The 23,000-nt window shown below is 44.8% G+C and overlaps 1 long non-coding RNA gene across 3 annotated transcripts in view; it reads right to left on the reverse strand.

Annotated features, from left to right (window-relative positions):
* Positions 1–13,959: 13,959 nt before the first annotated feature.
* Positions 13,960–23,000, reverse strand: part of LOC308594007 — a 56,426-nt gene continuing 47,385 nt past the window's right edge. For all 3 annotated transcript variants that reach the window (XR_014011214.1, XR_014011215.1, XR_014011216.1), the window contains exons 3-4: positions 20,312–20,431; positions 13,960–15,167 (exon numbers count right to left, since the gene is read on the reverse strand). This is a non-coding gene — a long non-coding RNA (uncharacterized lncRNA). The remainder of the gene's footprint in view (positions 15,168–20,311; positions 20,432–23,000) is intronic.

The following is a 23,000-nucleotide window of genomic DNA, read 5'->3' on the forward strand; positions in this document are numbered from 1 at the left end:
CAGGTTACAGACTCCACTAACCCAGAAATAGTACCTCGGGTTAAGAACCTTGCTTCAGGATGAGAACAGAAATTGCAGCGCGGCGGCAGCAGGAGGCCCCATTAGCCTCAGGTTAAGAACAGTTTCAGGTTAAGAACGGACCTCCAGAAAGAATTAAGTTCTTAACCCGAGGTACCACTGTACTTCAAATGCAGTAGACAAGCATAGAACTACACTGTAGATGTTGTTATGGTTATTGCCAGAATTTGGTGCAAGGGACAAATATCAGCGGAGCTAGATTTCATAGAGAGGAGCAGGCTGGAGGTGAGGATCCCAACAAGAACGCGCATCGTGATGAGGACCACAGCCCAAGTTGTGGAAGAAGGGCCCACCATAATGGGAGGAAAGCATGTGACTATGCAATGTAATATTTTGCCTTAGGTGCTAAAAGACCAGAGGCTGAGCCTGCCTGCTGAACTCTGGGCAATCTCTCAACCCCTGTGATACCAGGTGTGCTTTATATCCAGCCTTTCCCTGCTAGCGTTCCTAGAGTGGAATGGGGAAGGGAGCCATTGAGTTGACGGCTTGGTGCGATTCACTGGAAGGAAATCCGCAAAGGGAGACCAGAATAGCTATTGTCTGGAAAGGAAACCCGGTGGAGTGGGGGTGTCAGCAGAAGGGAACAACTTTTCTTTCAGAGTGTGTGACTGAGAACAGGAGGAAATCCTGATCAAAGTAAAAATAAGTGTAGACAGGGGGAGGTGGCTGCCTCCTTAGTATTTATTATTTGAAAATTGCTTTATGGTTTTATATATATTTTCAGTTCCTTATTTCCATAACTTACACCCTGTTCTTCCTTTGTATTTCGAGAAAAGGGCTTCAGGATGATTAAAAGTGGGGCCTTGCCACCCTTGGGTGCTCGTAGAGGAAGTGACGGCATCTCGAGTGACCAGCTGCTACTGCACAACAGCACTTCTGGCACACCCTAGTTTGAATCCAGTTGGGCCCGGCTGTGGAGTTGGGCACCAGCCGCTGCCAACCTCTTACATCCAGTTGGTGCATAGTACTGAACAGCCCAGTCCACCACCTCACAGCCCATTCCACGCTAAACTTTTGAAAACAGCACAGGATGTGGAGCATCACACAATATATTTATTTATTTATTTATTTATTTATTTATTTATTTATTTATACATACCCCGCCCATCTGGCTGAGTTTCCCCAGCCACTCTGGGCAGCTCCCAATCAAATGATACATGTGAAGCATGTGAGAATTGCAGGATTCATGTGCAAATGTGACATTTCAATGCACAAAGGAGTAGCGTTTTCTTGTTGGACCTCACCTAGGAGAATGAAAAAAACACTTCTATTTCAACATCTCAAGGTAGGGTGGTGAATTTTAGGTACAGCTGTTGATCTAACCTAATACTGTATATATTAATATTTTTGAAAGCAAAAATGGGCTTGGTCCTACTCTCTCCTGTTAGTCTTTCTTAGCCTTGCTTCCTTCATCCATCCATGAATTACTAATATGATTTTCTTCAGTATTATAGGAATCTAAACTTATTGGAAGAGATTTTTCTGAGACATTTTTCTGAGAATTTTGCTTTTCTAAACTGTTTAAAAATCCCCCTACCCAATGCCTTGCAGAATAGTTGGTGAAATTCACATGACAACATATCTGATGGGATATGTTATGTTAGTCTCAGGAGTGACATCATAACGCCTTTCCTTGTTTAAGCATGTGGTCTGCAGAACTGGAAACTTTCATAGCCATGGAAATCAGGGATATATGAGAGACCTGAGCATACACAGCCACTTCCTAACTGAATCTAATCTACAGCAAGAGGCAGGATTGAAAAGCCAGGCTTAATACTCTCTACAGCAATTACTCACAGAAAATAAAGGAGCAGATGTAGGAAGGAGCCTTGAAGGATATCTTGGGTATCACTTGCTGTCCTTTGGCTGGATCTCAGTGCTGGCAGGTACAGTGGGCTTCCTGACACCCTGGACTTCCTGTCCTCAAAAGCAGCATGTCATCTCAACTCGCTCTGCATCTTGGTGTTGGAAGCGCTCATCCCAGATCTCTGAACCAGCAGTCCTTCCTCTTGGGTATCCAAAAGCCATGGATCAGTTTCTCGTGCAAATAGCACTGGCAATAAAATGTTCCGAGGTTCTTCAGCTGAGCTCATCGGAGGCACTCAAAAACAAGGAGCCAGGATCATAAGTGTTAAGTTGTGGGTGAACATATCAGACGACACAGCGATTCTTCAAACGGCTCTTGTTTATTCACAGGCCAGAACAGAACTGAACTGAAGGGTTCAGCCAGCCTGCTTATATAGAGCTCCAGTACAACGTAACTGTAACCACTTTCTGTAACTATCCAATCACTGAACGTCACTTTCAATCCCTTATTTGCATATGTGGACCTGAACTATCTACAGTATCCCCCTGCTGGCCCAGGGTGAGAACTTCAGTACATAACAATAAGCATTTTCAGCTGCTTTCAGGATTTCTCTGAATTTCAGACTGAAAGGTACAAAGCTATGAGATGCCTGCACCCCTGCCAAGAGACAGGTCTGTATTTCTCACAGCATCGTGGGAGTAATTGGTCAAGATTAGCTTAACAGGAAAAAAATCCAGTGCGCATTTGAGCCGCTAAGGCCACATAGACTTGCACTGACAGCGGGGTCAGGCATCAAAAGTCAGGCACCCACCAGAGGCCCAAACCCTGATTCTGACCATACTAACAGGAGCCTCGTGGGACTGCTCTTCCCCATGGTAGTGAGAAGGAACAGAAGCCACTGCCTGCTTGTTCGTAATTCTAGGACTGTCCCTGGAAAGTATGGACACTTGGCATGGTATAGAACCTCAAAAGAATGTAAATTATAACTGTCAAATGGTGGAAACCCAAAATACACATTGGGGGGGGGGTCTGATTTGCATATTCTATGTAGCAATAGTATCTGTTTGATAGTCTGAAGTACTCTTGAGTCTTCCGCAGTCGGCTCTACAGAAAGCCTAGGCGATGGCTCTCTCTGCCTGGCAGTGGCAATGCAAGCACAGATGTGCAGGTCTTGGTGGATAAAGGATCTGTGGATAATTTTTAAAAAGCTAAATGAAGGTCTGCCTGGCTCTTATTCCAAGAAGAGGTGAGAGAGCAAATGGGCCATTTTGTTTAGCAGTGGCCAGGAGCACCTTTCCTCAGCTGCAGCTGGTAAAACAGCTGTGACTGTTTCTGCACCAAAATAGTTTGATCACCGCAGTTTAGGCACTGGTGACTTCAAGACCTGAATGCTGCACTCAATGTGAGGCTTCCCTATTGATTGATCCAGAAACTGCAGCTCGTGCAGAATGCTGGCATGAGGCTGATGCTGTGACATGCATATCAAAGGGATACATTGCTGCAGTCATTATCCCTCCATGTGGCCTACCTTTCAGGGTTGTTGGGAGGATAAATGCTGGAGAAGAATCCTGAACATTCCCAAAAGCTTCTGCTCAGCCTCATTCTACACCTTACCACACTGCAACCACTGATTAAGGGGTAGGGTTGGAGTTTGCAGTGCACGAGGTTAGGATATTATATGACAGCTCATGTTCCCACATTAAATGTTGGAGATGTTAAATGTCCTGCAGAAATATTGGTGAGCCCTTGCCGGACCAAACTGATGTATAGTATTCCTTAACAACAAAAAGTAGGCATTGCACATAGCAGCCACTAGGTGGCTCTCTCTGCAAGCACTGCACTTCTGACGGGACGTGTGGCTTCATTTTTGGATCTGACCTTGCCCTGTGCGATCTGCCAGTACTTTGGTTTCCATAGGCTTCAGTGGGGCAGGGAAAGCTTAATAACTTCTGAACTGCTGCTCAGAACTTCTCCCAACCAATGCATGATCGTCTTCCATGGGAAACCTGAATAAAGTACGTAAGTCATTCACACAAAGATTGGAAAGAAATGTGTTGCATCATTTCTCAAACAAACAAACAAATGGGGCAGTATCAATTTTCAGCACTTTTTAATTTGCAATTAATTTAATTTAATTTAATTAATTTAATTTGCAGTGGCAATTTTCATCAGATTGGTTTGAAATCTGAAATGGTTGTAGACCTCATCGTGCAGATCATGTATGCAAAATTTCAAGGTGTTAGCTAAGCATGTGTCATTCCTATGAACTATAGAATCTTGAAAGTGAACTTTTCCCCCTCTCACCTTAACTAAAGGGAAACGCTTCTCACCCTTTATTGCACTTTTAATTGGCTTTTTGTTCATTTTAGTAAATAGAGTCATTTGATCACATTTTAGGTGGTTGCATCAGGAGGTGTGACGGGGAATGGGTATCAAGTCTTCCAAAGTCAGGTCCCAGGTTTCCCTAGGTGGGGTCCCAAGTGAGAAAAGGGATCCCTAGATCAGGACTGGTGAACCGTTTCCATTGACATTGACAGTCAGCTTGAAGGTTGCATGACCAGCACACACATATGCCCATGCACACAAACACAGACACCAGACACAGACACGAAGCTCTCTCATGCCAGCTCTTCAGGGATTGTTCCCTGAACAGCCAGGGATCAAATGACAACGTTTCCCACCCCACTGCCCAGTCTTAGCCCTGCAATATGAGGAGAGGGGAAGCCATCTCTTGGGGAATGATCCTTGAATACCAGCAGTGTATCCCATCCCAGCAGCCCTGCCCAAAAAACCTTCCTGAACATTTCTGCTGCTCTTGTTACTATTCCTGTGACCTGGACTGCCTGCACAAAATGTGCCGGCCTCATAGATGATTGATTGGGCTTTGATTGGGTTGCACAAGAAGAGGCTGGAATCAATGGCTTTTTGCTTCCAGCTTTATGAGATTGGGCTCTCATGAAAAATGCCCCTGCATGGTGGCTGCCTTATGCAACAGATGTAGCTAGGACTAACTAGTGCTAGGTGATTGTGTCCCAAGTTACAAAGAAAATGCTGTCAGGATGCTGACGGAAGCCATAGCATTCATTCATTCATTTACAACTTTGATGACCACTCTCAAGGTCAGGGGTAGGCAAACTAAGGCCCGGGGCCAGATCCGGCCCAGTCGCCTTCTAAATCCGGCCTGCGGACGGTCCAGGAATAAGTGTGTTTTTATATGGGTGGCGCTGTGGGTTAAACCACAGAGCCTAGGACTTGCCAATCAGAAGGTCAGCGGTTTGAATCCCTGCAGCAGGGTGAGCTCCCGTTGCCCGGTCCCTGCTCCTGCCAACCTAGGAGTTCAAAAGCACGCCAAAGTGCAAGTAGATAAATAGGTACGGCTCCGGCGGGAAGGTAAACGGCGTTTCCGTGCGCTGCTCTGGTTCGCCAGAAGCTGGTCACATGACCCGCCAGAAGCTGGCCACATGACCCGGAAGCTGTACACCAGCTCCCTTGGCCAGTAAAGCGAGATGAGCGCCGCAACCCCAGAGTCGGCCACGACTGGACCTAATGGTCAGGGGTCCCTTTACCTTTACCTTTACATGAGCAGAATGTGTGCTTTTATTTAAAATGCATCTCTGGGTTATTTGTGGGGCATAGGAATTCATTCTTTTTCTTTTCCCCCCACCAAAATATAAACAATATAAAATATAAAAATATAAAGGTCGGCGGTTCGAATCCCTGCGGCGGGGTGAGCTCCCGTTGCTCGGTCCCAGTTCCTGCCAACCTAGCAGTTCGAAAGCACATCAAAGTGCAAGAAGATAAATAGGTACCACTCCGGCGGGAAGGTAAACGGCGTTTCCGTGCGCTGCTCTGGTTTCACCAGAAGTGGCTTAGTCATGCTGGCCACATGACCCGGAAAACTGTCTGCAGACAAACGTCGGCTCCCTTGGCCTGTAAAGCAAGATGAGCGCCACACACCCCAGAGTCGTTTGCGACTGGACTTAAATGTCAGGGGTCCTTTACCACTGTAATACCAGAAACTGACGCCTCCCAAGAGACCTCGAAAGCTGCTCATTGAATTTTTTAAAAGGCCACACCCACTTCTACAGTTCAGTCACACTCACTTTGAAATGCCCCTCCAGAGCATTGGGTCAATATTGGCCCTCTGCCTTAAAAAAGTTAGCTACCCCTGCCCTAAAACATGCTCTAAACTCAAGTTCAGCCAAGAGTTCTTCAAGACGTCCTCTCCATCTGTGTTCTTAGCATTGTTCCCACTGCTTCGTTGCTCCCACTCACCCAGTCCAGCATCAAACTCTGTGACCTCTTGCCAGCAGCAGAGCAATTGTGGTCTATTCCCCCCCCCCTTTATTAATAGTCTTACAATACATTACATAAATATATGATACATCTCATAAAGTAAACTGAAGTTTCAATCATATACACACAAAAATAAGAGAAAAACATATACTTTATCTTTTCTTACCTTGAACTTCTGCTGTATTTATGCTACCTTTTATGCAATTATTAACAAAAATTCTTACCAAAAATTATTAACAAAAAATATCCTAAGGACTTTTGACTTCCTGTCAATTCCCGTTGTATAATTTTATTTTGATAGTGAATGTACCTACCATTATTACTCTATTCTTTATATATTCTCTAATACCTTCTTACAACAATTTGTACCGTTGATCTTATTTCTCATATATTTCTTTCTTTCTTCAAGTGCTGCCATAGATGATAAACCACTGGCATATTTTTGCACATATCTCTTATATTTGTCCCATTTTTTCCCCAAATTCTTGTCTTGAATTACCCCTTAAACTGTTGGTCAATCGCGCCATTTCCACATATGCTTGTAGTTTATTCTGCCACTCCATTAAAGTCGGAACATTTTCCCCTTTCCAATTTTTTGCTACTAGTGTTCGGGCGGCCACCGTGTCATATAAAAATATTTCTCTTAAGAAAAACGTAAGGCAGCAATTGTGGTCTAAGCTATCTCAGGACTTGAAAGACTGGCCAAGGTGTCAACAGGAGCACCAGCCATGCTAGGTGGAAACTTCCCAAAGGCTTTCAAGAATCCATCCGCTTGCACAGGTGGACCATGTGGCTGTATCAGCCTGCAGGGGGAGAAGAATTCCCATTAGGAAAGGGTTTGAAAAGGGAGTTCAAAGAAAGTCCCCCACATGCAGACCACCATCCTCCTGTGCTGATTAAATGTCAGATCCAGAGTGGAGAATTGTACTACAAAGTGATCTTTAGCTCAGTTGGTAGAGTGTGAGGCTCGTAATCTCAGAGCCACACAGGATTCTTGCACTGCAGAGGGTTGAACTAGAACAGTGATGGCCAAACTTGGCCCTCCAGCTGTTTTGGGACTACAACTCCCATCATCCCTAGCTAACAGGACCAGTGGTCAGGGATGATGGGAACTGTAGTCCCAAAACAGCTGGAGGGCCAAGTTTGGCCATCACTGAACTAGACGATTCTATGAACTATGATTCTATGAATATTTATGTGGATCTTCTTTCATGTGCATAGGCCCTAACAAGACAAGGCATGGTGTTACTGGTTTGCCATTTTATGTTGTTTTACTCTTAATAGTAGTGTATCCATCTAGAAGGTTCTTCATCTGGCTTCTCAAGGCTGAAATAATGAAATAGATGGCCAACCTTCGACGGACAAATAGCCAGCCAGAAAGAAGACTATCTGTCCTCTCTTGCTGTGTCCCTCGCTTGCACTGATCTCATTAGACTTGCTTGCATTAAAGCTCGTGCGGTGAAAGTGCCGCTGCTAATGTCTGCCTCAGAACAAGCAGATGGGAGAATCACGAGCCCACATCCCAGTGGGATTAGACAATCCAAAGCACTTCACGTGCTACAGCTAAGACAGCTTGGCTGTGGTGGAGGGAGAAGGCCAGGGAAGGAGAGGAAAAGTAGAGACTGGGGAGAAGCAAAATCTTAGGGATGCTTGAGGTCAAGAGTGTGTATATAACATGGAGGTTGATGCCAGTGGTGGATGTGGACTAACCATGCATTCAAAATGCTTGTTTACAAAGTTATTGTACTACCAACCTTACTGTCCGCTTGTGAAACATGGACCACTTATGAACTCCTTGAAAAATTCCATCAATGGTGTGTCCGAAAATTTTTACATATCACATGGGAAGACAGGTAAACTGATGTCCTGGAAGAACTCAGTAGTGGTGACCAGGACAGGGCCCTGTTTTGGAGTAAACGCCTTCTTCAGCGCACAGAGAAACGCAAGAAAACTTGGATTCAATTATCTAAGACGCATGTCAAAAAAGAAACATAAAAGAATTAAATGATACAGACTTCCAACAGATTTATAGTCCTCAAAAAAAACCGAGCTGAAGAAGGCGTTTACTCCGAAACAGGGCCCTGTCCTGGTCACCACTACTGAGTCGTACATCTGATTCACACTCCGGATAAGCCGTTTTGGCCCTATTTGATCCTTTATTCTTTATTCTTTATCCTGACTTTTTATATATATGGACTCTTTTTGACTGCCATTGAGACTTGTATAAAACAATTGTTGTGCACTGGCATTTCATGTACCTTTGTACCATATCACTGCATATTTGAAACTACATTATTTCTGTACTTAAACGTTGTAACCAAACTTACTATTACTTTAAAACCATCGTACTTACATGTTATATTTAAATTTACTACTACCTTCAAACTGTTATTCTTAGCAGAATATACACGTTTTTCATTTCAACTCTTGAGTAGGAATTATTCCTCAAATTGAAAGTTGTGGCCAGAGTTCTTGGTATATCTTTTTCAGTACATTTCCAACAAGAATTCCAATTTCTTTAGTGTTCTGGAAGAAGCAAAGATCACTAGTGTTGAAGCAATGATCCTTCAACATCAACTTCGTTGAGGTATAAGGTAAAGGGACACCTGACCATTAGGTCCAGTCGTGTCCGACCCTGGGCTTGCAGTGTTCATCTCGCTTTATTGGTCGAGGGAGCCGGCGTACAGCTTCTGGGTCATGTGGCCAGCATGACTAAGCTGCTTCTGGCAAATCAGAGCAGAAACGGAAACACCATTTACCTTCCCGCTGGAGTGGTACCTATTTATCTACTTGCACTTTGACATGCTTTCGAACTGCTAGGTTGGCAGGAGCAGGGACCGAGCAACAGGAGCTCACCCCATCGCGGAGATTCGAACCGCCGACCTTCTGATCGGCAAGTCCTAGGCTCTGTGGTTTAACCCACAGCGCCACCCGTGTCCCATTTGTTGAGGCATTCAACTGCTCTATTCCGAACATGAAAATGGAAAGCGTAATGCTGGTGATCAACAGAAGAGGTTTAAAGACGCTCTCAAGGCAAATCTTTAAAAATGTAGTATAGACACTGAGAATTGGGAAACACGGGCCTGCGAGTGCTCCAATTGGAGAACAGCCTTTACCAAAGGTGTCGTGGACTTTGAAGGCGCTCAAACTCAGGATGAAAGGGAGAAACTGTGGCTTGATGATGGCGTCCGGCACATTCTGCTGCGCTACACTGGACACCTGTGCGTAGCTAACTGTCAGCGTCCTTCAGCAGAGTCTCCGCAGCGGCAGAAACTGTTGCAATGTGTGTGCAATAAATCAGACTGTACGCAGGCTTGTTGCTTATCTCCAACAGTCTTTAATCATGTAGCAAAACATCTTAGATCATCCCGGCGAAATAGCACACATCTTTCGCCTCTCGGTTAAAACCGAAAGAAGACTCACACACAAAGAAACCACTCCCGTATGTGAACATAACTACGCCTCAGAATGTGAGACATCACTCAGAACTGTTTAACCCTGTAAGTTCTGATTCTCTTCACAGAAATGTGCTAAGAGGAAGGTACATTTGGCAAACCCTCACCGTGATCAACTCCCACCCGGAAATCTATGTCCCCACTGTAGAAGGACGTGCGGATCCAGAACTGGCCTCCGCAGTCACCTATGGACACACCGCTAAGCCCACGCTCATGGAAAACAATCTTACTCGGCTACGAGTGATCACTAAAGAAGAGCTAATAATCATACAGGCCAATTGCTAGGTGGCTGGCCGTAATGATTGATCTCTCATCCCTGCTCTCCCTATTTTTGCTCTGGCAAACTTGCAAAATACCAAATCAATGACCCTCTGCTCTGCTTGGACTCTAAAGCAGATCTAGTCAAGATACAATAAGATACAATTGAGCGCTTCCACTGGTCTCTCTGTGGCACCCGTTTGGGAAGAATAGGTAATGATTTGCATCTTTCCCCCTCTTTAAACCTATTCTTCAAGGCTTTTCCTAAGACCTACTGCAATTTTCCCTTCCCTCCACCGCCACCCCAGATCCCTGGCTCCTATGCCACCTGGGAGGGGAGATCTGGTCATATAGAATGTCTCCTAAAGAATATCTTCCTTCTGTTAAAGTTTCTCAGACTACAATGCCTCAGATGCCTTATTCCTGGTAATCCATGAAAACCTGTGCATATTTACTCTTTTTTCAAAGTACTACTGAGCTACTGTTCAGTATTATATTTAAGTGTTGTATTTTTGCTGCAAACCATGGCTAGTTGGCTGAAAGTCCACTATTTTGGCTTACGGAGAAAGAAAATGTGAGGCCAATCAAAACACGCTGCAGCCTAAGGAGGTTCATTTAAGTTGGGGGAGGTGTGGCTAAGAATTATGGACCTCAGAAATACACAGCATGAGCATGTGCAGAGTGCACCTGCTTGACCAATGAGGAATCTCTGTACAGTGGTACCTCAGGTTAAGTACTTAATTCATTCCGGAGGTCCGTTCTTAACCTGAAACTGTTCTTAACCTGAAGCACCACTTTAGCTAATGGGGCCTCCTGCTGCTGCCATGCCACTGGAGCACGATTTCTGTTCTCATCCTGAAGCAAAGTTCTTAACCTGAGGTTCTATTTCTGGGTTAGCAGAGTCTGTAACCTGAAGTGTCTGTAACCTGAAGCGTATGTAACCGAGGTACCACTGTATTTAATAAGATGATTTCTCAACAGCTGAAATATAACTCACCCCTCTCTGTCATTATCATTCACGTGATGCATAGAAACACTGCCTTTCATTTACTAGGCTAAAAAGCAGACAGGTTTTTTTGAGGAGTGGGGGCGGGGATGGGACAAGCAGTCATCACTGTAATGTTAAGGGAATCCATTCTGTATTTTATGTGCTCCGATTTACCAGAGCCGAGAGCAGCTCCAGTCCATGTTTTACAAAAAGCTGAGCAGCCTGAAGCAGCTGAAGGAATAGATTGCTGGTGGCTGTGTTTTTTCCCTATGCCTAATGTGTGTTCCACTTTATTCTAAATAAGGTGATTTGGTCATCAACCTCCACTTAAAGAGTAAATCCTACAATCACCACAGTATTAACAACAATTGAGCGCTGCACTCAGTCGTTCCAGCAGCAATCGGTACACTTCCTTACACAGTAAATGGCCCCAGGTCGAGGCTATAAGCGAACAGCCCCCTCCGGAGACTATGTTTTACATGACATTTCAGTTTCGGTTCCAGCCTTTAAAACACCCCACAATTTAACTGGAGCTTTCATTGCTCCAAAGTTACAGCTTACTAACTGAGAAATCTTATTTCTTTTTAGGGCATTTGTTGTTGTTGTTTAGTCATTTAGTCGTGTCCGACTCTTCGTGACCCCATGGACCAGAGCACGCCAGGCACTCCTGTCTTCCACTGCCTCCCGCAATTTGGTCAAACTCATGTTCATAGCTTCGAGAACACTGTCCAACCATCTCGTCCTCTGTCGTCCCCTTCTCCTTGTGCCCTCCATCTTTTCCAACATCAGGGTCTTTTCCAGGGAGTCTTCTCTTCTCATGAAGTGGCCAAAGTACTGGAGCCTCAGCTTCAGGATCTGTCCTTCCAGGGAGCACTCAGGGCTGATTTCCTTCAGAATGGATAGTGCCTAAAATTCATCCTTAAGAATTTTAGTGCATTTACATGCCACCTTCCCTGCCCACGTTTCTCTTCCTCCCCATTTTAGTCTCAGAACTACCCTCAGAGGGAGGCTAGGCTGAGAGACTGTGACTGGCCCAAGGTCACCCAAGTGAGGTTCGTGGCTGAAGTGGGCATTTGAACCCCGTTTGCCCAGGCCCTAATCCAGGAGTCAGCAAGGTTTAACTGCCATGGGCCAGATCACTCCCACAGAGATTGTCTGTGGGCTGGACTGGCGAGGTGTTACGCCAAAAATCGCGTCTGCACATGTCCGTGGCACTGGAAATTGCTTCTGCACATGCCCAGACGCTGAAAATTGCACCTGCACAGAAGCAATTTCCGGCATCTGGATATGCGCAGATGCGATTTCCGATATCTGCGCGTGCACAGGCACCATGTCCGGTGTCGCCCAGCAAGTCCCTGCACTGTGCTGTGCTGGTTTAGCGCAGCGCATGGGGGATTCGCCAAGCGGGCGGTTCGGTTTAGGGGCGGCTGGAGTACTGTGTCCAGTTCTGGGCACCACAATTCAAGAAGGACACTGACAAACTGGAACGTGTCCAGAGGAGGGCAACCAAAATGGTCAAAGGCCTGGAAACGATGCCTTATGAGGAACGGCTAAGGGAGCTGGGCATGTTTAGCCTGGAGAAGAGGAGGTTAAGGGGTGATATGATAGCCATGTTCAAATATATAAAAGGATGTCACATAGAGGAGGGAGAAAGGTTGTTTTCTGCTGCTCCAGAGAAGCGGACACGGAGCAATGGATCCAAACTACAAGAAAGAAGATTCCACCTAAACATTAGGAAGAACTTCCTGACAGTAAGAGCTGTTCGACAGTGGAATTTGCTGCCAAGGAGTGTGGTGGATTCTCCTACTTTGGAGGTCTTTAAGCAGAGGCTTGACAACCATATGTCAGGAGTGCTCTGATGGTGTTTCCTGCTTGGCAGGGGGTTGGACTCGATGGCCCTTGTGGTCTCTTCCAACTCTATGATTCTATGATTCTATGATTCTATGATTCTATGGCTTGTGGGCCGGTAAAACGGTCTTCGTGGGCCACATCTGGCCCATGGACCGCACGCTGCCGACCCCTGCCCTAGTCAGACACTAACCAGTATTTCTCAAACTTGGTTCTCTAGCTGGTTTTGAACTACAATTCCCATCATCCCTGATGTTAATGGAGAAATCCGAGGTCTCCCTTGGACAAAAAAACAAGGACACCAGCCAGGAATACCAGAGCAAAACAGCAGCCAGTAGGCTTGGTCTTTATTGAAGACTGTCACGACAGGACTCCCACCTGCCACCAGGTGAAACAAAATGGAAGCCCAAAACAAAAGAAGACCCCAACTTTTATTAGTTACTAATCCCCCAAACTACACCCCTAGAACTACATCACAACTACATCATGACTACCTCATTGACACATCACAAAAAGGAGGGGTTGAGGGAGGAGTTGTGGAGGTAACCTGAGTATCTTGTCACCTGGCTGGTTCCTCCTCTCCCCCTCCCCATAAGTCATTTCCAGAGGACAAAAGGGAGTTGGCAGTTTCCTGCCCCCAGAGGGAAGATCTGATCATTGTCCTTTGTTCCAGTCCATGTTGAATCCACTCCCATATGCAAGTCCTTTGTGACCTTGATGGTCTTCTGTCTAGGACCATCAGGGTTGGCATAGCAACTGGGCAGGGCTCCTGTGTATGTGCTGGTATGCTCAAGGGATTATGGCTGGCCTGTATCAAACCTTCCCCATTTTGTAGTCCTTCCTTCATGGAGTAAAATAAAAGTGGAACGGTGCAGATCCGATGTATGGTTGATTTTCTATGAATTTATAACAGAAGTGTAGCGTATGTCGTGTGTGTGTGTGTGTGTGTGTGTGAGTGTGTGAGTGTGTGTGTGTGTGGAGTTTGTACAAACTGAATGATGGGGGGGGGGTTCTTGTGACACCTGACCACTGATTCTGCAAACTGGGGGTGATGGGAGTTGTAGTCCAACAACAGCTGGAGACCCAAGTTTGAGAAGCACTGCATCTACCTAATACAAGATAGCCAAGCAAACTACTATCCTCACCATTCAGCATTTCTTTTCTATTATTTTTCACAAGCTTTATTTATTAAACATAAGGCAAGAAAAACAACAGTGTTCAAAATGCAAATCTGTATTTAAGATTATGAGAAAGGAGGAGGGAGGATAACCTGCAAAGTGCTATTTCTCAGGAGTCTGCAATTCAAAATGTAGATTTTTCACATCCCTCCCCCAACCCATCCCAGATGGATGGGAGGGACCTCCTGGCCACAGCAATATTGTTCTGAATGGGGATTGGCTGGATTGTGCAGAGAGCTGATTGGTCAGAGAATGGAAGATTGACAGAACTATTTTCAGGAGTTTCTCTAAATTCAGATGGAAGGATAAGAGTATGTGGAGACCAGGAAAGAGTGTGGCTTTGGTTAGTTAGTTTTATGGAGGGGAAGGGCTTTTACCTTTTTTTACTTGCAATTCTATTTACCAGTAGACCTAGTGGATCAGCCTCCTCTGTTTAATCTATTTGCAATGTGAGGATTGACTTGGAAAACTTGTAGGACTTGTTGATTTGCCTCTGCATGCAGCCGCAGGACTGGGAACAGACATAAAATATATAGATATAGGAATAATGGCCCCACTCAACTGCTCCTTAAGATGCTATGGAGAGAAAGAATGCACGATTGCCCATAAGAATTAAAAAGTAGTTCAGGTCTCAGAAAACAACTACTGGATCTTGGGCTAAATTAGACTTTACTTGTTCTGTTCCTTTCTATGAAAAGACCCTTGAAAGAACCCAAGAAAATATTTAATTAAAACATTTTTTAAAAAAAATAAAAGACCCTTGAAATGTTGTGTTGTGTTGTGTTGTGTTGGGACACCATTGTCCTCAGGCCCATGATTGGTCGCTGGAGGGGTGGGCATCCTCAAATCTGATTACTCACATTCCCACCCTATGCAATGTAGGTTCTGAGATTCAAATAGCATTCTCAGATAAGTGATAACAGTATTTTATAGGGAAAGTACCTACAAAAATGCTTATTTTAGGGGAAATGCAAGTATATCAATAATAGTATTTTCAGAGAAAGTGTATTCTGTAAATGCATTGTTCCTACAGGAGAACTTCTGAGTAGATTCAGACCTGTTAGTTGTTACAACATACATGTTTGTACTACAACTGAAGTACACAGTTTTTGCACAAGTGTTTACTGAACTTCACATAAATTAACTATAATGATCTACAAGATGGGCCAGTGGTTGTGATTGGTGGCTAAGATAAGGGGGTTTGCTGTGGTCACATAGCTGAGATTTCCTCTAGCTCCAAGCTCACATCCTCAGCTCTCCTGGAAAGAAAGAAAAAAATATGGATGAGAGATTCCAGCAAATGTTTGCCATGCTCGCACTTAAAGAAACAGGAAATAATTAATTAAAAATACTGGTTTGACTAGACAATCCTCCAACTCTACAATGCTATGATTCTGTGAAATACAGCAGCACTTTGGTAGGGATAGTTAGTGACCAGCGCCCATTGGCCATAGCTCAGTGACAGAGCACATCCTTGGCATCAAAGATTGAGATTGAATCCCAACAAGACATCAGTACTGTTTTTGGGGGACAGGAGGCAGGCAGGTGTGGAGGATTCCTTGGTCCTGAATGGGGTAACTGTGTCCCTGAAGGAGCAGGTGCACAGCCTGGGAGTCATTTTGGACTCATAGCTGTCCATGGAGGCACAGGTCAAATCCGTGTCCAGGGCAGCTGCTTACCAGCTCCATCTGGTACGCAGGCTGAGACCTTATCTGCCTGCGGACTGCCTCATCAGAGTGGTGCATGCTCTGGTTATCTCCCGCTTGGACTACTGCAATGCACTCTACGTGGGGCTACCTATGAAGGTGACCCGGAAACTACAACCAATCCAGAACGCGGCAGCCAGACTGGTGACTGGGAGCGGCCACTGAGACCATATAACACCAGTACGTTTCCGAGCACAATTCAAAGTGTTGGTGCTAACCTTTAAAGCCCTAAACGGCCTCGGTCCAGTATATCTGAAGGAGCGTCTCCACCCCCATAGTTCAGCCCGGACACTGAGATCCATCACCGAGGGCCTTCTGGTGGTTCCCTCACTGCACAAAGCCAAGTTACAGGGAACCAGGCAGAGGGCCTTCTCGGTAGTGGCGCCTTCCCTGTGGAACACCCTCCCACCAGATGTCAAAGAGAACAACAACTACCAGACTTTTAGAAGACATCTGAAGGCAGCCCTGTTTAGGGAAGCTTTTAATGTTTGATGTATTACAGTATTTTAATTTTTCTTTGAAGCCGCGCAGAGTGGCTGGGGAAGCCCAGCCAGATGGGTGGGGTATAAATAATAAATTATTATTATTATTATTATTATTATTATTATTATTATTATTATTATTATTATTATTAACAGTTTTAAAAGGCTCTCACATAGTACCATTTGGAAAGATTATTTACCTGAGATCTTAAAGAGCTGCTGCCAGTCCGAATAAACAGCCCTAGACAAGATGGAGTTCTGTCTAACAAAACGTGACTATTTTATATCTTTGGGACCTGCTTGATTCAGTGTCTGGTACAGACTGGCACTATTAAAGGCACCTGCACACCTTCTTTAATGCACAGAAATACTGTATGGCACATCAGCCGCTCTTCAGGAGGGTGGCTGTGGAAATACTGCTATTGTGAAGGAACTGGAAATGTTTGCGTTTTCCAGCCCGGTGTCAGAGAGTGAGCCTTGGGGTTGCCATGGAAACCTTTCATGCCACCACTGCAAAAGATGTGAAATCCATAATGTGCAACTGCCTGGCTCTTTGATTTGGTGTTTCTGGGGGAGAGAACATGTACAATATTGTGTGTGGAGTGGGGGGGAGAGAGAGAGAGGAGACCTAGACTACATTCAGTAATAAAAATGATACAGACAGATGGCAACATGGAGATGGGTCAAGAGAAATAAATCTCAGTAACAAAGGTAATGAACAATTCTCCCTTCCAATATTACTGAAGAAGATTCTGATAAACGAAGAATGTGGGAGAAATGTGATCGCTTTGGAAGTATCTGTCATTGCCTTCCTACATCTATATACACTTCTGAGTGGAAAAAAGAAGGCTGTGAAGCATAAATTTCTAGTCACAGAATGGGCAAATGAAGAATATCCATTAATGTAACAAGCAGATTCTCATTTTTCATTTGCTAACTGAAAGACACCACCCCAAACTCCAAGAGATGCTTATCAAGGTCTTTGTTTCCTGTTGAGAACATTGAGGCACAGTGGAGCCTGTGGTTGACCACCTGGCAAGTTGTATCATTATACTCCAGGGGTCACCAGCCCAGTGCCTGCGAGCACCATGACACGAGTGCCCCAAACCCAGACCCTGAGCTTTCAATAAAAAGTACCTAGCTCTCCTAGAAAGAAAGATATGGAACAGAAAGTGCAGGTCCCTTCTAAGTCATTTCTGAGAAATGGGAACTGGAACCGGGGAGTGTTCCCTGTTGTTATTTAGGCGGTGACAGCATCGCTATGGTGGGTGCATGTAAAATCAGGAGCAGCAGGACATAGCTGACTTCCTGCGGTTAGCATGAAGTTGTTGCGGGTGGTTGATTTTCTAATTCTGTGAGTGCCACACCTCACACAGCAGCCATTTTGTGACTGGCGCCCCCAGTATTCTCTCAACATTCAAAATGTCCCCACTAGTTCAAAAAGGACATACAGTACAGTGGCACCTCGGGTTACAGATGCTTCAGGTTACAGACTCCGCTAACCCAGAAATAGTACCTCAGGTTAAGAACTTTGCTTCAGGATGAGAACAGAAATCGTGCAGTGGCAGTGGGAGGCCCCATTAGCTAAAGTGGTACCTCAGGTTAAGAACAGTTTCAGGTTAAGAACAGACCTCCAGAACAAATTACGTTCTTAACCCGAGGTACCATTGTACTAGATAGTCATCGATCTATGAACTGGATAGTTCACAGGTAATGATCACACACAAACATCAGTATGAATTGTTTTCTGTGAAATGACGGATCTTTTATTATGAACTAGTTGGAGTTTCCTGTTCTGTTTCATAAACATTTCAGACAGGGATCTCTGGGAGGGACCCATTCTCATTGGTCGCTGTTTAATATATAGCCTATATTTTCAAACAAGGCCAGAAACCCCTGGCTAACGTCTTTTCCCCACCCCAGTTTGTGGCTATTTGATAATCTAGAAGATGCATATGAATCACATATGTGTCTGTTGTTTGGCTCTTGCACATATCTCCGCTGAACCAAACAACATACAAATGTCATTTAGATATTACAGTTTTACTGGAGTAGGTGTCGCTTTCAGCAGCTGGTCACAGGGAACGAATTCCCAAGGTACTGCTCCAAGAAGCTAAACTAGGGCAGGAAGGGCAAAGTTCCTGGAAAAGCCCTACCTTCAGCTGGGGGCTATTGTGTAATGTCCTTCCTTTTCAATTCCTCCCTTCCTTAATCTAGGAGAGCATTCACAATAAGATGCTTATCAGGCCAGGTAATCACATCCACAGCTGTTTCCTGCTTTGTCAAAACCAGTCTGAAGACACGAAAAATAAGAATCTCATCCAGCTGAAGAAATAGACACAAAAGGCATACACTGGGTGAAGGAAAAAAGCAAGACTATATGTCTTTCCAATCACACTGATGTTAACACTCAGCTAAAGGAACTCCTTGTTCCAGTTTGCTTTGGATATTGCCTGAAATATGAACTGTCCTTTAAAAAAATATTTTTGGTTGATTTTGAAGAAAAGGGACAACAAAAAGAGCTGTGTACAATAGTGTATGCGGACGCAGGTGGCGCTGCGGTCTAAACCACAGAGCCTAGGGCTTGCCGATCGGAAGGTTGGCAGTTCGAATCCCCGTCACGGGGTGAGCTCCCGTTGCTCGGTCCCAGCTCCTGCCAACCTAGCAGTTTGAAAGCACGTCAAAGTGCAACTAGATAAATAGGTATCGCTCCGGCGGGAAGGTAAACGGCATTTCCGTGCGCTGCTCTGGTTCGCCAGAAGCGGCTCAGTCATACTGGCCACATGACCCGGAAGCTGTCCGCGGACAAACGCCGGCTCTCTCGGCCTATAGAGCGAGATGAGCACTGCAACCCCAGAGTCGTCTGCGACTGGACCTAAAGGTCAGGGGTCCCTTTACCTTTACCTTTTACAATACAGTGTATTTCTGCATGTTCAGACTGTTATAGGAAAGCAACTCATATGTGTCCATGCATCTGGAACATCTGAGTGTGTCCAGGTTCCAACAGCAAACAATCCCAAGAAATGGGTAGCAGGGGGCCATGTGAGAAATGCAGGGTTGTGTGCCAACTGTGCTTCAAGGATAGCTGCAAGGCCCCCGAGGTTCTCACCAGCTGTCTCTTGTCACAGCCAGCAGGAAGGCTGTCTCAGTCTCTGCGCCCAAGTCAGGTTCCTCACCACCCCCACCTAGTGCTATGGCAGCTTTTGTAACAGTTGTGTCCTGATATGTGTTTGGATCTTTGACTAAGAATCATGGTGCACCATAATGATGCTTGGTGTTATGTACTGAGCTGAATCCTAGAAGAATAGGTTCCAGAATGCAGCAGTCTGATTGGTCTGCAGGAGCCACCCAATCCAACTCCAGGTGGAAGTGAATCAGTGACCTGATTGGCCTGCAGGAGCAGCCAATCAGGATTCTGGAGAAAGTGAATCCGCAACCTGATTGGCCTACAGGAGCAGCCCAGAATTAGCCAATCACGCAGGGCCCATTGTGTAAATAATGTATATACAGTGGTACCTCGGGTTAAGTACTTAATTTGTTCCGGAGGTCCGTACTTAACCTGAAACTGTTCTTAACCTGAAGCACCACTTTATCTAATGGGGCCTCCCACTGCTGCCGCGTTGCCGGAGCACGATTTCTGTTCTCATCCTGAATCAAAGTTCTTAACCTGAAGCACTATTTCTGGCTTAGCAGAGTCTGTAACCTGAAGCGTATGTAACCTGAAGCGTATGTAACCCGAGGAACCACTGTATAGCTAGACATTCTGGGGAAAGTTTCATTCTTTGCTACTACGAGCTGAATAAAGATCATGAAATTCACACTCGACTCCGAGTATATTTCAGTTGGGTTGCCTGATAGAGGGGAAATCAACAAAACAAAGTCTAGAATAACAAAATAGGTTGTAAACCAGACGTCTTCGTCTGCCCCACTTACAATAAAACATTTCTCTTCCATGTCGGTCTCCACAGCCACAGCAGGTGCTCTAGCTTTCCAATGGTTTAAATCCGCCGCCCCCCCCCCCCGGCGCTCTCTTCCCTCGTATCTCAAGACAGACAGATCCCAACAACATCATTTATTTCCAATCTGTAAGAAGGACCCAACTTGTATTACAATAATATAGTAGAGGAACCGTGTTTCACAATAGAGAAACATGCAGCTTATCTGCATTATTAAACAACAGCTATTACTGCTATATCTGAGACAAGCTGCAATGACCTGTGTTAATAGGGATTGGTTGGCATCTGTCTGCCTCAGGAGACATCGATCCTCAGGAATCCATTGGTGCATGAGTACAGTCAGACAAGACTGTCTTGGAATTTGTCAGGTGATGTTCTCCTGTGTAAACATAAGGAGAGAGTACACGTTTCGGATTTTGCTTGGATGGCTCCAAAGAATTTTTCAGTTCCTTTCTACCTAGGTGGTAGACAGCAGAATCCAATGTGAAGTGTGTGTGTGTGTGTGCGCACACACACGCACACGTAATAGAATGGTAGAGAACTGTAGAATTGTACAATTGGAAGGGACCCTGAGGATTGTCTAGTCCAGGGGTCTGCAACCTTTAAGACAAAAAGAGCCACTTGGACCCGTTTCCGAAGAAAAAAAACTGGGAGCCACAAAACTTGTCATTATAAAAATAACTTTTTTGTCACTTTTTATTATTTCTTTGTTTGACCCCTCAGAATTACTCCTCCTCATAGAAATAAATGTTAAATTAACAAGTTACCTTTTGTGTGTGTATGTTGTTCACTCCCCTTCAAAACAGTGACCAGCGTACATGCCCCTTACAATGTAGCGGGCGGGCGGGAAGGTGACGTCAGGACGGTGCGTGACTAACGCATGCACCGCCCCCATGCGACGTCACAGCCAGTACAGCGCCCGCCACAGTGGGGAGCGTCGGGGCGCACAATGCGCCTCCTCCCCTTGCTAGTATCCGCCCCGGAGCCGCGGCAAAGGTGTAAAAGAGCCACATGCGGCTCCGGAGCCGCGGGTTGCAAACCCCTGGTCTAGTCCAACCCTGGCAGTGCAGGAATATACAACCAAGCCACACAGGGATCAAACCTGCAGCCTTGGCGCTATCAGCACCAAGCTCTAACCAACTGAGCTATCCATAGCATGCGGAAGAATCAGTGTAAAAGAATGAAAGCTGGTGCAGTTGGTGTCAGTGGGTACAATCTATTCCCGAGAGGGGGGGGGGACATTACACAGAGAACAGTACACTCTTCCATAAGCATGGAGATAGAGGAGAAATGCAAATTCACATTCAGATGTATTTAATTAATTAATTAATTTTCTATACCGCCCTAAACCCGAAGGTCTCTGGGCGGTTCACATAAAATACCAAATACATAAAAAATCAAAACAAAACCAAAAACCCAATAAAACACACACACACACACACACACACACAACCAAAAGAGCCAGCCTTTTTTAAAAGGGTATAGGATATAAATCAAGTCAGGCAAAGGCCTGGTTGAAAAGAAACGTTTTTGCCCGGCGCCTAAAAGTGTATAGTGAAGGCGCCAGGCAAACTTCCCTGTGGAGAGCATTCCACAGACAGGGGGCCACTGCAGAGAAGGCCCCGTTCTCGTGTTGCCACCCTCTTGACCTCTCATGGAGGAGACACATGAAGAAGGGACTTAGAAGATGATCTCAGGTGATAGAGTACATGGAATTGGCAGAAATGACCGGCAGAATCCGAGACCAGGGAGATGAGGCGGTGGAAGAAGATTGGAAAAAATTTAAAGACTATCTACAGAAATACTGTAAAATTAATGAATGTTAAAGGGATGTTGGATTGAAAACAAGTGGTGTTGGTAAAAAGATTAATAAGAATATGTAAATATGGATTGATAATGATGGAAAATGTATTTTTAATACAGGTTAAGATGTTGAGTAAGGTTAAGTGATAGAGGGTAAGGATTTGCTGAACTAAATATTTCAACTGGAATACAAAAAGGGAGGTGTGAGGAGGTCAAGAAACTAGTGATTGAAAGATAAGATAAGAAAATACTAATCTTTTTTACTCTTTTGCTCTTTTATCTGTTATTATGTTAACTCTTTTTATTGTGTATTTTGTATGTGTTTTCTTTTGTGATTTTTCTATTTTTGTTATTTCTATTGGCTTTTGTATTTTATGTTTAAATTTTGAACTTACTGTTTTTCTATGAAACTTTAATAAATAGCTCTTAAAAAAAATAATAGAAGATGATCTCAGGGTCCGGGTAGGTTCATATGGAAAGAGACGGTCCTTGAGGTATTGCGGTCCTGAGCCATTTAAGGCTTTAAAGAGATGACACTCTTTACCATCTTTTGAAGGAGCAGGAACAACACAAGTCCAGTTCAGACATGCAGCTTTCCCCATGTTCTAATGATCATGGGAATTAGGGATGTGTGTGACCCAGTTATTCACATGTACAGTCTTACACACTGTTGTAACCATTTCTACTGTTGGAAATGGCACCTACTTTAGCCGGTTTGCCGCAATAAAGATTTTCTCAGACGCAGTGAGAGAAATTCTGAAAGTATGTGTGTCCATTTACAATGTGGAAAACCATTAGTACGCCATGGAGAGCAAAGGAGCCCACTCCTAGGCACTGCCATTCAAATGATGTGCATGCCCTATAACAGGGGTCAGCAACCTTTTTCAGCTGTGGTCCACTGTCCCTCAGACCATGTGGTGCGCCAGACTATATTGGGGGGGGGGGGGAATGAACAAATTCCTATGCCCCACAAATAACCCAGAGGTGCATTTTAAATAAAAGCACACATTCTATTCATGTATAAACACCAGCCAGGCCCCATAAATAACCCAGAGATGCATTTTAAATAAAAGCACACATTCTATTCATGTAAAAACACACTGATACCCAGACCATCCACAGGCTGGATTGAGAAGGCGTTTGAG

The sequence above is a fragment of the Podarcis bocagei genome, assembly GCF_964188305.1.
Source record: "Podarcis bocagei genome assembly, chromosome: 8".
NCBI classification, from domain to species: Eukaryota; Metazoa; Chordata; class Lepidosauria; order Squamata; family Lacertidae; genus Podarcis; species Podarcis bocagei.